The 12,348-nt window shown below is 45.9% G+C and overlaps 2 protein-coding genes across 2 annotated transcripts in view; both read right to left on the reverse strand.

Annotated features, from left to right (window-relative positions):
- Positions 1-12,348, reverse strand: part of HAUS1 (HAUS augmin like complex subunit 1) — a 983,957-nt gene that overhangs the window by 456,778 nt on the left and 514,831 nt on the right. The gene's annotated exons all lie outside the window — the stretch shown is intronic.
- SLC14A2 (solute carrier family 14 member 2) overlaps positions 1-12,348 on the reverse strand; it is a 58,985-nt gene that overhangs the window by 18,407 nt on the left and 28,230 nt on the right. The window lies entirely within an intron of this gene.

Raw genomic sequence — 12,348 nt, forward strand, 5'->3', positions numbered from 1 at the left:
AGTCCTGAGTCTGTGATCACCTACAAGAAGCTCTCTGCTGTACCTTGTTATCTTCAATTTTCACACTATCAGGAAAGCAGAGCACTCTTACCACTTGGGCTAGGGTTTCTCAGTGTGTGGATCAAGAACTGACAGCATTGAATTACCTTGGTGTCTTGTTAAAGTGCATGCTCCTAGCCTCACCCCCAGGTCTCGTAATTGGAGAATCTGGTGATCCTGGGGAGTATGCAGTTTTAACTTGCTCTGCTTCGGGCTCCAGTACACACTAGAGTTAGATGGTCCAGCAGCTGCTTGGAACAGTAGAAAACATTCACACTGTTACATCTGTACACTTTCTGGGTTGACGCACTTGGCCCTTTCAGTAGTGCCTTGAACAGAAGGGGCACTATACATTATCACTAAAAGGAGGAAAATGGAGGCTCAGAGTGATTTCTTTAGCATCCTATAAATGGCGAGTCACGTGACTCAGCTCCTAATCCTTTTCTCTGCATTTTTGCTTCTCAGAGTCTGGTTTGTGGACCAGGGAGCTTGCTTGGAATTCAGAGTCTCAGGCCCCACCCCAGAACTACTCAATTTGAATTGGCTTTTAACAAGATCTCCAGCTGATTCATGGGCATACGAAAGCTGGAAAGCACTGGGGTAGCTCCCACTGCTTATGTAGAAACAACTTTGGCAAAGCTCAGAACAGAGCAGGGCCAACAACTAGAGAGTCTGTGGTGCATGCATGATTAAGGAAAGCAGGTCTTGTCTACACTTTTTTTTTTTTTTTTTCCCCTAAGACAGAGTCTTGTCACCTAGGCTGGAGTGCAGTGGCACAATGTCAGCTCACTGCAACCTCTGCCTGCCGGGTTCAGGCAATTCCCTGCCTCAGCCTTCCAAGTAGCTGGGATTACAGGTGCCCGCCACCACGCCTGGCTAATTTTTGTATTTTTAGTAGAGACAGGGTTTCACCGTCTTGGCCAGGCTGGTCTTGAACTCCTGACCTCGTGATCTACCTGTCTGGGGTTCCCAAAGTGCTGGGAGTACAGGCGTGAGCTACAGCGCCCGGCCTTGTCTATATTTTCATGCTGAAAGTTAACACACCTGATCACGTCCCTTCCCTCTGGCTCAGGATAGAGAAGCAGCTACTGTTTCAGCATCCTGTCCAGGGGTCAGTGTCGAGCTATAACTCCTGAGGCTGAGAAGTGCCCCTCTACTCTGCACTTCAGAGACACCTGGAGTGTCAACTTGTCCTGGGATGCCTGTGCAGGCAGGGTTCATGCAGGATGAGAACTGAGGGGTATCATTGTATCACCTGACCAAGCAGGGCATTCTCCCATAGTGCCATTCCCCAGAGCACATCTGCCAGACTGGGAAGGCACCTCTGCCTTTCCACTGCTTCTTGTTCCTCATATGCCAAGTGTCTGCTACCCCAGTTATCCCCTTGGTAATCCTAGTTTGACCTTAGAATCATAAACTCAGAACTGAATGGGAGTTTCAAGATCACAGTTCACCTTCCTAGTTCAGAGAAATTAACTCGCCCAAATCATACAGTTCATAATCATGGCAAAGCTAGGAATTGCACTTGGGTCTCTCAGTTCCTAATTCACTGCTCTTTCCACCCTGAGGCTGCATTATATTGAATGGCACAGACCTGTTTGGTGCAAGAAAGGAGTTTTCCTTTTAGTCTAGGGCCTGAACCTGGATATCGGAGGGCATGACAGACATCATTTACTAACCAGTAATATTCTTCATATATCCAAAGAGGTACTGCAGTTTAACGAAATAAGGCAACATCTACCTGGAAAGTTATTGGTTGTTAAGATACTCCAGATTTGTCCACTGAGGAGTCAGCCATAGTAACACAGGTGGAGAGTGCTGAGCTTGCTGGTGGAAGATCTTTGGGTGGGTGGGTGGGTGGGTAGGTGATTGCCCTGGCAGAGCTGACAGATGGCTACAGAAGGCCAGTGGCTCAGCCTCCACTCCCTGATTCTTCACAGTTAGCAGCCCAGATTCTGCGCTATGTGTTCCCAGAGTTGATGGCCCAGCTGCAAAAATCAAAAACAAAAAGTACCTTTCTCACGTGGCCAAGACTGGAGTGCTGGGCTATAGACCAGCTAGGGAGGGCAGCAGCTCCTCACGATGTGGCAGCCAAGAGTTGAGAATGGGAGAGGGGAACAGATGCCACAAAGAAGATTAGAGATAAAATAGCAAACTTCTCAAGGCTGTGCAAACACTTACAGTGAAGGTGACAGCAATTTACCACTGGCCTCTGGGACAAATTCTTAGGACTTTCATCATGGATAAAGACACTTTCAAGAATATTATGAACATGTCTATCACATGTTTAGAAATGAGATGTGCCATTGGTGAGGTGGGGAGAAAAGAAAACAATAACGCTGGCTGGGAACCAAAGTCACTAATGTCTGCATGGTGTTTTGCAAGTCACATAATCTCATTCACAGTTTCCTCAATGGCAGGCATGAAATTCTCCCAGAAAGAAATATACAGACCCTGTAGGGTTGACCTTGCAAACCCAAACTGTAAATGATGACAGATATCTCAGGGGTAGCTACCATTTCTTTCTCATATTGTTATGGAGATGAGATAATGCTTACAAAATGCTCTGGAAAATAACTTTGCAGTGTTCACACATTAGGCATCTCCTGAGGGAGGACACATTCCTCTGATGGAACTAGGCCCCTCTGCTCCAGGCAAGATAGTTCCTTATCCTTAGGTCACACCTGGCATTTTACACCTACCTGCACTGCCTCTTACCTTGCTAAGAGTTAATTACGTGTTCTTGACTATCACCTTTATATTATGGTGAGATCTTTGACAGCCAGGATTATGCCATTTTACCTTGGTCCCCCACTAACTATCATGAATCTGGTATACTGTTGGTACTCAGAAGTGTTTGTTGAACACATTAGCGAGTGATAATTATCCTATGACATTTTAATATTTTTTTGAGACAGGGTCTTGCTTTGTTGTCCAGGCTGGAGTGCAATGGTCCAATCATAACTCACTGCAGCCTAAAACTCCTGAACTTGAGTGATCCTCCCACCTTAGCCTCCTGAATAGTTGGGACTACAAGCATGCCTCACCATGCATAGCTAATTATTATTATTATTATTGTTGTTGTTAGTTTTTGGTAGAGCCAGGGTCTCATGTTGACCAGTCTGGTCTCAAACTCCTGGGCTCAAGTGATCCTCCTGCCTCGGCCTCCCAAAGTGCCAGGATTACAGGCATGAGCCACAACATCCAGCCTGCATTTTAATTTCTGAATAGCATAATGGACAAAGTCATTAGATATTTCAGGGTATAAACAAATTAAAAAAAATGTATCTTAGGGTAAATGTTAAATGTTTGATAGACGTTGAAATACAGATGAGAGTCCTTCATAGGCTGAAAAAAGTTATAGCTGAATTGTGTACGATTTTGGAAATTGCAGGGCAAGGACTGATTATTTCTAGTGTTATTTGGATAAAAGAGTAGAAGTTTATAGATGGTGATATAATGGTTGGTCATTTATGATCAACTAACCAGAAACCTAGGAGCTCTGAAAGAGTCGCTAGAAGAACTCAATTAATGAAAGACAAGAAAATAGGCTATTGAAGATGGGGATCTGGCTCCCTGTGATTTATTTTGGTTGCTAAGATATTACATAGGTCCATTCCATCTGGCTGTGAAACCCTAAGCTCTTTGAGGTGGGACTGGGCATTCTATAGCTCAAGAGTAAATTTTGTTTACAGTAAGCACTCAATAATTGCCTTAATCACTTTTTTCACTCCCCTCCCCACCTCCAATACCATGGCGCACATAGAAAATAGTATTTGTACAGCATGGTGCAGTGAACAGATGATGTTTATGGCCAGAGGGCCTGGGCCCAGGAACTCTGCCACAGTACCTGGCTGCTTGGAGGTCAGGGGTAGCTCTCTTGAGCAGTTACACACATGTCCTGGAAAAGCTGTTGGGTGAGCCTCGGCAGCTGAGTTAACTCCTCGGCATGCCTGCCTGGTGTAGGGGCTGCTGCTCTCCTCTCCTCTAACTAGCCTTATTAAGTGTCCAGGTGCATGTAGCTCTACCCTGGGGGCCATTCAGGACCGTTCCAGGGGCACGGTCCCTGCCCTCGAGGATTGCCATCATCCTGTGTTTTAACAGGCAGGAGGCCAATGGTGCTTTCTTCTCATTGACTCAGGGAAGGAAAGAACAGTTATGAGCCATGATGGTTTGCTCAGGAACACTTTCCTTGGGAGAAGTGATCCTGAAGTACTCGTGCCTCTGACTCATGCCAACTGTTCAAATATCAGTGGTTAAAAAAGAAAAAGATTTCATAGAAGCGCCCACTGGTGAAATAAAGTTATAACACTTATTACAATTTCTTTGAGAGGAACAAAATAAACCTAAATCATATGTGACTTCTTTCAGAGGGGAAATAATAATCTACCCTTTTTCTGAAAAATCGACCTTTACCCAAACAGGTCCATGCCTCTACACTTTCTGTGAGTTGTCTTTCTCAGGGTTTTTTTTTTTTTTTTTTTTTTTTTTTGAGTTGGAGTTTCGCTGTGTCACCCAGGCTGGAGTGCAGTGGCACGATCTCGGCTCACTGCAACTTCCACCTTCCGGGTTCAAGCAATTCTCCTGTCTCAGCCTCCCAAGTAGCTGGGACTACAGCTGTGTGCCACCACACCGGCTAATTTTTACATTTTTAGTAGAGACAGGGTTTCACCATATTGGTTAGGCTGGTCTCGAACTCCTGACCTCAGGTGATCTGCCCACCTCTGCCTCCCAAAGTGCTAGGATTACAGGTGTGAGCCACTGCACCCAGCCCTTTCTCAGGTTTTGAACAGGATTTACTCTCTCCTGGGGGCGAATCGATGTTGTCTATTTTTCAGTAGCAATGTCCAACATAAGGAGCATAAGAAGCTACCATCAAGACCTACTTGCCATCCCTCCCCAGCTTCCTGGGCCTTCCAGCTTCCTGATCTGTTGTTTGTGGACAAACCCACACATCGCAAGGCAATTTCCTGGCTGCAATACCAGAACCACTTTCTTTGAAGTGACACATCATATATAATTTGATCTTTTTTTTTTCTCTACAACCAGTTCTATGCTTTGACTGACTATGCTTTGGCCACAGTTCGGATAAATGTTTCCCCACATGGAAGTTGAGCTTTGCACTAAGACTTGTAATTTCTCTGGCTATTCTCTGTGTGTGTGATATGGATACTTGTGGGTGGTAAGTGGGGTGGTACCTTTTTCTGTGAAGTTGTATTTAGTAGAAATTTTCAAAGATCATTCTCTAAACTCTCTAAGGCATTGGATGTTAGAATTGGAAAAGGCTTTGAGATGATCTTGTCCAGCTCTCCCATTTTACAGATTTGGAAACTGAGGCCACAAGAAATGGGATGACTTCCCCTAGGCTACACAGCTATTGGCAGAGCTGAGCATAGATAAGACATAGGTCTCTCTTCTCTCGTATCTTGTAGTCTAAGATTTATTTCCCTAAACCTTACTCCCCATTAGGGGTTTAGTTTGAATTTCTTTCTTTCTTTTGTTTTTTTGAGACAGAGTCTCGCTCTGTCACCCAGGCTGGAGTGCAGTGGCATGTTCTCGGCTCACTGTAACCTCTGCCTCCTGGGTTCAAGCAATTCTGCTGTCTCACCCTCCTGAGTAGCTGGGACTACAGGTGCATGCCACCACTCCTGGCTTTTTTTTTTTTTTTTGTATTTTTAGTAGAGACGGGGTTTCATGGTGTTAGCTAGGATGGTCTTGATCTCCTGACCTCAGGTGGTCCACCTGCCTCTGCCTCCCAAGGTGCTGGGATTACAGGCGTGAGCCATCATGCCCAGCCTAGTTAAAATCTTTCAATTCAACTCTGCTTTGGAATGTAATGGCCAAAGTAGGTATTCTAGAATCAATTTCTCTTTAAACCGTGGCTTCCTTTCCTCAAGAAAAACCCTAGTCTTCCTGAGACTTCCTATCTGGACCGGGAGGTGGGATGAGAGATGCATGTAAGGAAGAGGAAGACCAGGTCCATGGGAACACTTGGAGATAAATTACTTGGAAGCCTCAACTTCTTACTCCATTAGCCAATTTTTTATTTTTAAGAAGGTGGGGGTATAAGTCACTGTTACCTTGAAAGAAGTGAGACTCATCCTTATAGCAAATGCTTTAAACTTTCTCTTCTCCTTCCCACGCAGCTCACTTGTTGGCCAACGGACTAGCCTAAATTTCGTTTCTTTCAGTGTCTTTGGCTCATTCCGTGGGGAAGATGTTAATTAGCATAAATGAGTTGATGCCTTATTGAACCTTGTGATACCTGATGATAAAGCCTCATAAATGAAGTTAAAGAGAGTACAAAGGTCAGAGCACCCCATCTCTAACTGCGGGACACCTGACTGATTTTTCTTCAGAATGTCTTTGCACTCTTCTCACTGTTCCTACCCTGGCCCACACCCTCAGAATGGCATGTCTATATCATCAGTTTCCCTAATCTTCCCTCTTTCAATCCATTCTAAACTTCAGCAGCTAGACCATATTATTATGTCACTCTCTTACTCAGTAACCTACATGGCTCCCTATTGCCAAAAGTATTATGCTCAAATTCCTCTGCCTGGCTTTCCTGATGTTCTTACAACAACTTCATCCTCAAGCCTCACCCGTTTCTTTCCCAATGCACACCGTGCCAAGGTGTTCTGGCCTTATCACTGGCCCTCTGTGCTCCCTCCATGCCTCTTCTTGCCTAAGTTCTATCCATCTTTCAAGGTCTGCTTTGTGTTCTACTTCCTCCATGAAGCCATCCTTGGCTTATTTGGTCATATGGGTGATTCCAGCCCTTGAATTCCCATTGTACTTGCAGAGGGTACTCTACGCTACATCTTTTGAAGTTGGGGCTGCAGTGGAGTTTCCTATTGATAGTTACAATGCACATAACCAGTATTCAATACATACATTCCAATCTAATGAAACTATTTGGAATTAGCAATTCCATGTAACCAAGTGTCCTTTGAGTTTGAGCACTGGCAGAAGGAAACTGAGGCCCAGAGATAAGTAGCATACCTGAGGCTGCACCTGGTCAGTCAGGAAGCAAGGTTTCGACCTCCTGGTTTTGGATTCTTTACTCCTGCAATGTAGGTGTTTTACAGACAGTTGGAGCCTTCTCAAATGATATCAATGGATTTTCAACTTTTTAAATTAAAAAAATTAAGAATTATTTTGTATCTCAAAAGGAGTTACAAAAATTACCAAAAATAATGAACACTGGTGTGTCATCACAATCGCAATACCCCCTGAAAGGCCATAGAAAGTTCAAAGTTCTTCTCTTTCATACTCCCTTTCTCCACATGCTCTTCTATGCCTTCTTCTTCACCACCTATGGCAGACATAGCTATGCAGAAGGTATGGCAACCTATGGCAGACATAGCTAATTGACCCCAGCACTCTTTCCCTATAAGTCTAGATACAGCCTCAGAATCCTTCTCAACACAATGATCTTGAAAGCCAGTACCAATCAGGCACTTTAGAGTAAATGTATTTTTCCCTTTAGCCACACAGAAAGGTGTGGACATTGCATACATTTGAGAGAAGGGGTCCAACGAGGCCAGGGTGGTGATAGTAGGTAGAGGCCTGGCACTACCTACCACATCTGGGCACATCCACACCTCACAGGATTGCTTTCCCTCACCAAGTTCACCAAGGCTTATATTCTTTGGTGCTGGTTTTGGAGGATATCACATACTTTACAAGGCTGTCCATTCTCTGATAAGAGAACTTCAATATCCTGGAATGTTGTTCCTTATGGCATGGCTATTTGTCTTCCAGACACATCCGCTGTCAGTGGCTGCACAGAATAGGTCTACAGTAATCTGAGTATGTAGAAGAGGGACAGGAGACAGGTTGTTAGGAGCTGGGATGTTAAGATGTTTGTGGACACTGGAGAACCCAGTTCTATTGGTGTTTCTGAGGAAGGGGTACAGGACCTGAGGAGAGAGGCCAAGGAGCCTGGATCAGAAGCATCTTCCCTGGAAGCTGCAGGTAATGAATCGTGGGCAGAAGGTATTCACTTCTATCTCATTAGCCAGAGGTGATATCCCAGAGGCCCAACTTGGCACAGTGCTGCCCTGGAACTCAAACTGATGTCACAGCCATGGGTCATAGAGTCATGGAAAGGATGACAAATAATGAGATGGCTCATCCAGTGGGCGTGTGTGGTGGTGAGGGATTTGAGGGCTGATGGATGAGCCTGGTTTCAGCAGCAGGTGAGCAGATGAGCAGGTGAGCAGGAAGTACTCAGGGTTATGAGTTAGGACACTTGGACTTTTGTCCAGCCTCATTTACCACCTGGACAAGTGTCTGGACAAGCCGTGGTTTCCTCATCTATAAAATAAGAGGTTTGAACTAGAAATATTTAAAGGCCTATCCAGCTTGAAGCTTCCAATATATACATTGTCTCTGGCATTCTTAGTAAGGTTCCCACCCCAGGACTGTCTTCCCCAGATGCAGTTCAACAGAAGGAAGAAACAGAACAAGGCCAGCCTTTCTTTCTTCTCTTCCTTTGAAGAGTTAAGTGGTCTTGTTGGCTAGGACGTGTGCCTGGTTCAGCTCTCCCTCCCAGGACCTCTTACCTGGGCTCCTTTTGATTTCCTGCATGCAGTGGGAGGAATCTAGACCACTGGGACTAGAAAGCAGCAGCTTCCTTCTGATTGGGCGGCGTCTCTGGTCCTCAACTCCAGGTGCTGTGACTTCTCCTAAACACCAACCTCTTCACCTCCCTGAGCCCTCCAGCTCATCCTCTGGCTGACTTGCTATAAATTCACTAGCTTGCATTCCTTGAACCTGTGCCTGGCGCACGTCTGCCAGTTGAGGAAGGGTACCATGGAGGACCGGGGAGAAGACAGACAAATGCCCCTTCTCACAAATGCTCACCCATGTCCCCCCAGCCTTCCTGCCAAAAGACTATTTCCTAAACTCCCTGGGGAGGACTAGCTTCAGCTACCATAGTTCCCCCAACCTGGTTGGATCAGGTAGGTTCTCTTTAAAGAGGCAGAGCTGGGGACTGTCTGGTAGCTTCTCTCTTGTCCCATAGGTTACCTCCCAGTTGCACCTCTCATTAGAATTCTCGCTCCAGCATTTGCCTTTAAAGCAATTATTTAAGTGTTATCTCCTCAGGGGGCCAATTTGCCTTCCCACCTCAATAAACTCCCTTAATTCCCCATAGGGGCAGGGCACAGGGGAACAGTATTGCCATCAGCATCTGAATGGAAATTTCTGCACAGCCCGATACTAGATGCTGCCTTTCTAGTTCTATGGAAATTTTCAGACCTTTCTTCCTTCTGATTCCTGCTGACTGGGGTCCTGGGGACCTGGAGGCTTACTGCAGGACCCTCTCAGAGCAAGAAGGGTGTGATGAACCCCCACCAGCAGGAAGAACTCTGAGATCTGTATATTAGGGAGCTGGCCATTGCAAGTCCCATGAGGCCATAGGGTCTGGGGGCCTGGAGTTTGGGGAGGGGGCCCAATCCAAACATGTTTTGTTTGGCTTTGTGAGTATGATGGGTCATGCATCAACCCCCAAGCTTTTGCCCTCCCCACTCCACATACACACACTCAGTGGTGGGGTGTGAGGCAGTCTACCCAGGTTCCTAACACTGAGGAAATTAGCTACACCTGAGTAGACAAACTCCGCCGCTGACGTCAAAGGCCCCCTTCCCACCGTGCCAGGCGTTTTGGAACTGTTAAAGAGGGGTCCTAATCACGGAGGGCCTTCTGAGGAAGGAAAGCAAACAAAGGGGGTGGGAGGAGCCCAGCAGGCCCCGACATTCCAGGGAGAGGTGGGGAATGGTGTGGAGGGGAGGTCGGTCGCCTGCATAGGGGCCTGTCCTTGTGTTGCTAGTTCAGGGCCCATGGCTATCTGCTGGCAACACGGAGCCTTCATGTTTTTCTTGTCCCTGCTGGCTGGCCTGTTGGCTCAGCCCTCACTGCTGTCCCTTGTTCTCTTGCCCTGGCTTCTCCTAAGGGCTCCTGAACTTCTTGAGATGAGCTCACTCCAGCTACCTAAGCATCCACCTACTCCAGACATAACAGGGAGCCACCTGTGAACAATATATCATTAATTTGAAAAGACAGAAAATGATGACCTTAAGAAGGCTTTCAGGAAGTTCATACACATTCCATTAGCCAAATGGAACTGTGGTTCTTCAAGATGTACTGAGTATCTGTCACACGCACTAGACTCAGGATGGGGCAATAAAGTGCTATCTTGGAAAGCAGAAGGCCGAGATGGAATCTTGTCCCCAACAGGTCCTACTAAAGACTGGAGCTCAGATACCAAGGGCTCTTCAAGAGATCAGTTTATGCCTACAGACTCTTTATTTGAAGGCTCAACTGGAATTCACTTGAGAACGAGGTTTTCTTCACAATGCTAGTGGCTTCCTTCAATTCTACGTTTTCAACCTTACAGAGGGAGGAGGCCTGCATTGACCACCAGGAGCTAAACTTGGGGAGGTCAGATCCTCCAAGGGAAAGGGCCCAAGTCCGTGTGGAATAAATGCAAGCTGGAGCTGGAAGTTCTCCAAAGGGCTACTTACTTTGCTTCATTCTGCTCCAGCAGCCTGTGCAGCGGTAGAAGGGGGCTGGGAGGTCCTTGTTATCAATTTGCAGAGGATTAAAAAGGACTTGTCATTTTCTCGCTTGTCCCCTTCTTGGGGTCTTGGAATTTCTAGTTCCACTTGGGGTAGAAGGGCTCCCTGTGGATTCTTTCGTTTTTCTCTGAATGACTAGAGACAGGAAAAACCAGGCAAGTAAAAAAAGTCTCATATAAAATGTGAATGCCTTTAAAGTTACCAGATGAGACCATGGTTTATCGAGTAGAAATCATACCCATACTGAAACTGCCAGTCCCTGCCTGGTTTTAGATTAGAGCTGTCCTCAGGCCATCACAACCTTCATGACCCAAGAAAACTAAGCTCAGGCTCATACAGGAAAGCATGAACAAATGTTCCATGATGTTTGCACGCTGGTCTGATATAACCACAAACTCAGGCTGTGAAGACATAGTTTTCTGACAGGCAGATCTTAGAGGGTTGGCCAGAAAGAGAGTCCCTTCAGAGGGGAGAGTGATGGGAAGGAGAAAGTCAATGTGCGGTTGAAGAATGTTGGTCTCCAGCTTTTGTCCATGTAAGCAACCATGTTGAGCATTTTGGTAAAGTGGCCAAAGGGCTAACTGGTCAAGCTCTAGAAAAGTAGTAAAGGCACTTGTGGTATATTTTTGGTACACATGGTCCTCATGTTCTTACCCTTTTACCACCTCAGTGATAACTCCTCTTTATTCCTCCTTGGGAATTCAGGGTCATAGAATCACAGAAAGTTGGGAATTGGGAAAGAGAGGCTGCAGTGGTCATCTGGTCTGGTTAACCACCCAAAACAAGCATCTCCAACTGGCCTCCACACCCTGCTCCTGCACTATGAGGGCAGGAATCCTAGGACCTCACAGGACATTATCTCTCAAGCAACTTCCACTGTTAAAAAGCGCCCTTCTCCACTGATTCAAAGTCTGTTTGCTTATCACTCCCACCTAGTGCACTCCCTCTGTGCTCTGAAGAAACATTGAACACGTTGACTTCTCCCACAATCATTACCTAATACTGCAGACACACATAGCCCTAGCTCTTTCATCTCTTCTCCAAGCCAAACACAACCAGCTTCATCATCATCCTCCCCTGTGAGATGAGGGTGCTCCAGACCCCCATCCATCCAGCTTGGCCTCATCTTGCCATGCCCTCCTTTGCCAAAGATTCTCTCGAAATGTGCCACCCATTTTTCTTTGTACTCTTTCTTCCCTTTTCATCGAATCTGTTCTCAGAAATGGCTCCTTTGGCCTAAGATACAAATGATTGATCATGCTTACTGTGGTACCTTCTCAGGACTATTTACAGCTGAACAGATTCAAAGCCTTAAGTTGAAGGAATGGCTGGGAATACTTGGGCAGCAGGTAATGGAAAGATAGGGGATACAAGGGGACAGGGCACTGAAATCTTCCTGGAACCCTTAAAATCATGCCTAAAACACTTTTTAAGCAGAAGATTAGCCTGACAAGGTCAGGAACTCAAGACCAGCCTGGCCAACGTGCTGAAACCCCGTCTTTACTAAAAAGTACAAAAAAAAAAAAAATAGCTGGGCATGGTGGTGGGTGCCTGTAATGCTAGCTACTTGAGAGGCTGAGGCAGGAGAATCGCTTGAACCTGGGAGGTGGAGGCTGCAGTGAGCTGAGATCGCACCATTGCACTCCAGCCTGGGCAACAAGAACAAAACTCTGTCTCAAAAAAAAAAAAAAAAAAAAAAAAAAAAAAAAAAAAAAAAGAGGTG

Source organism: Macaca thibetana, chromosome 18 (assembly GCF_024542745.1).
Source record: "Macaca thibetana thibetana isolate TM-01 chromosome 18, ASM2454274v1, whole genome shotgun sequence".
NCBI lineage: Eukaryota > Metazoa > Chordata > Mammalia > Primates > Cercopithecidae > Macaca > Macaca thibetana.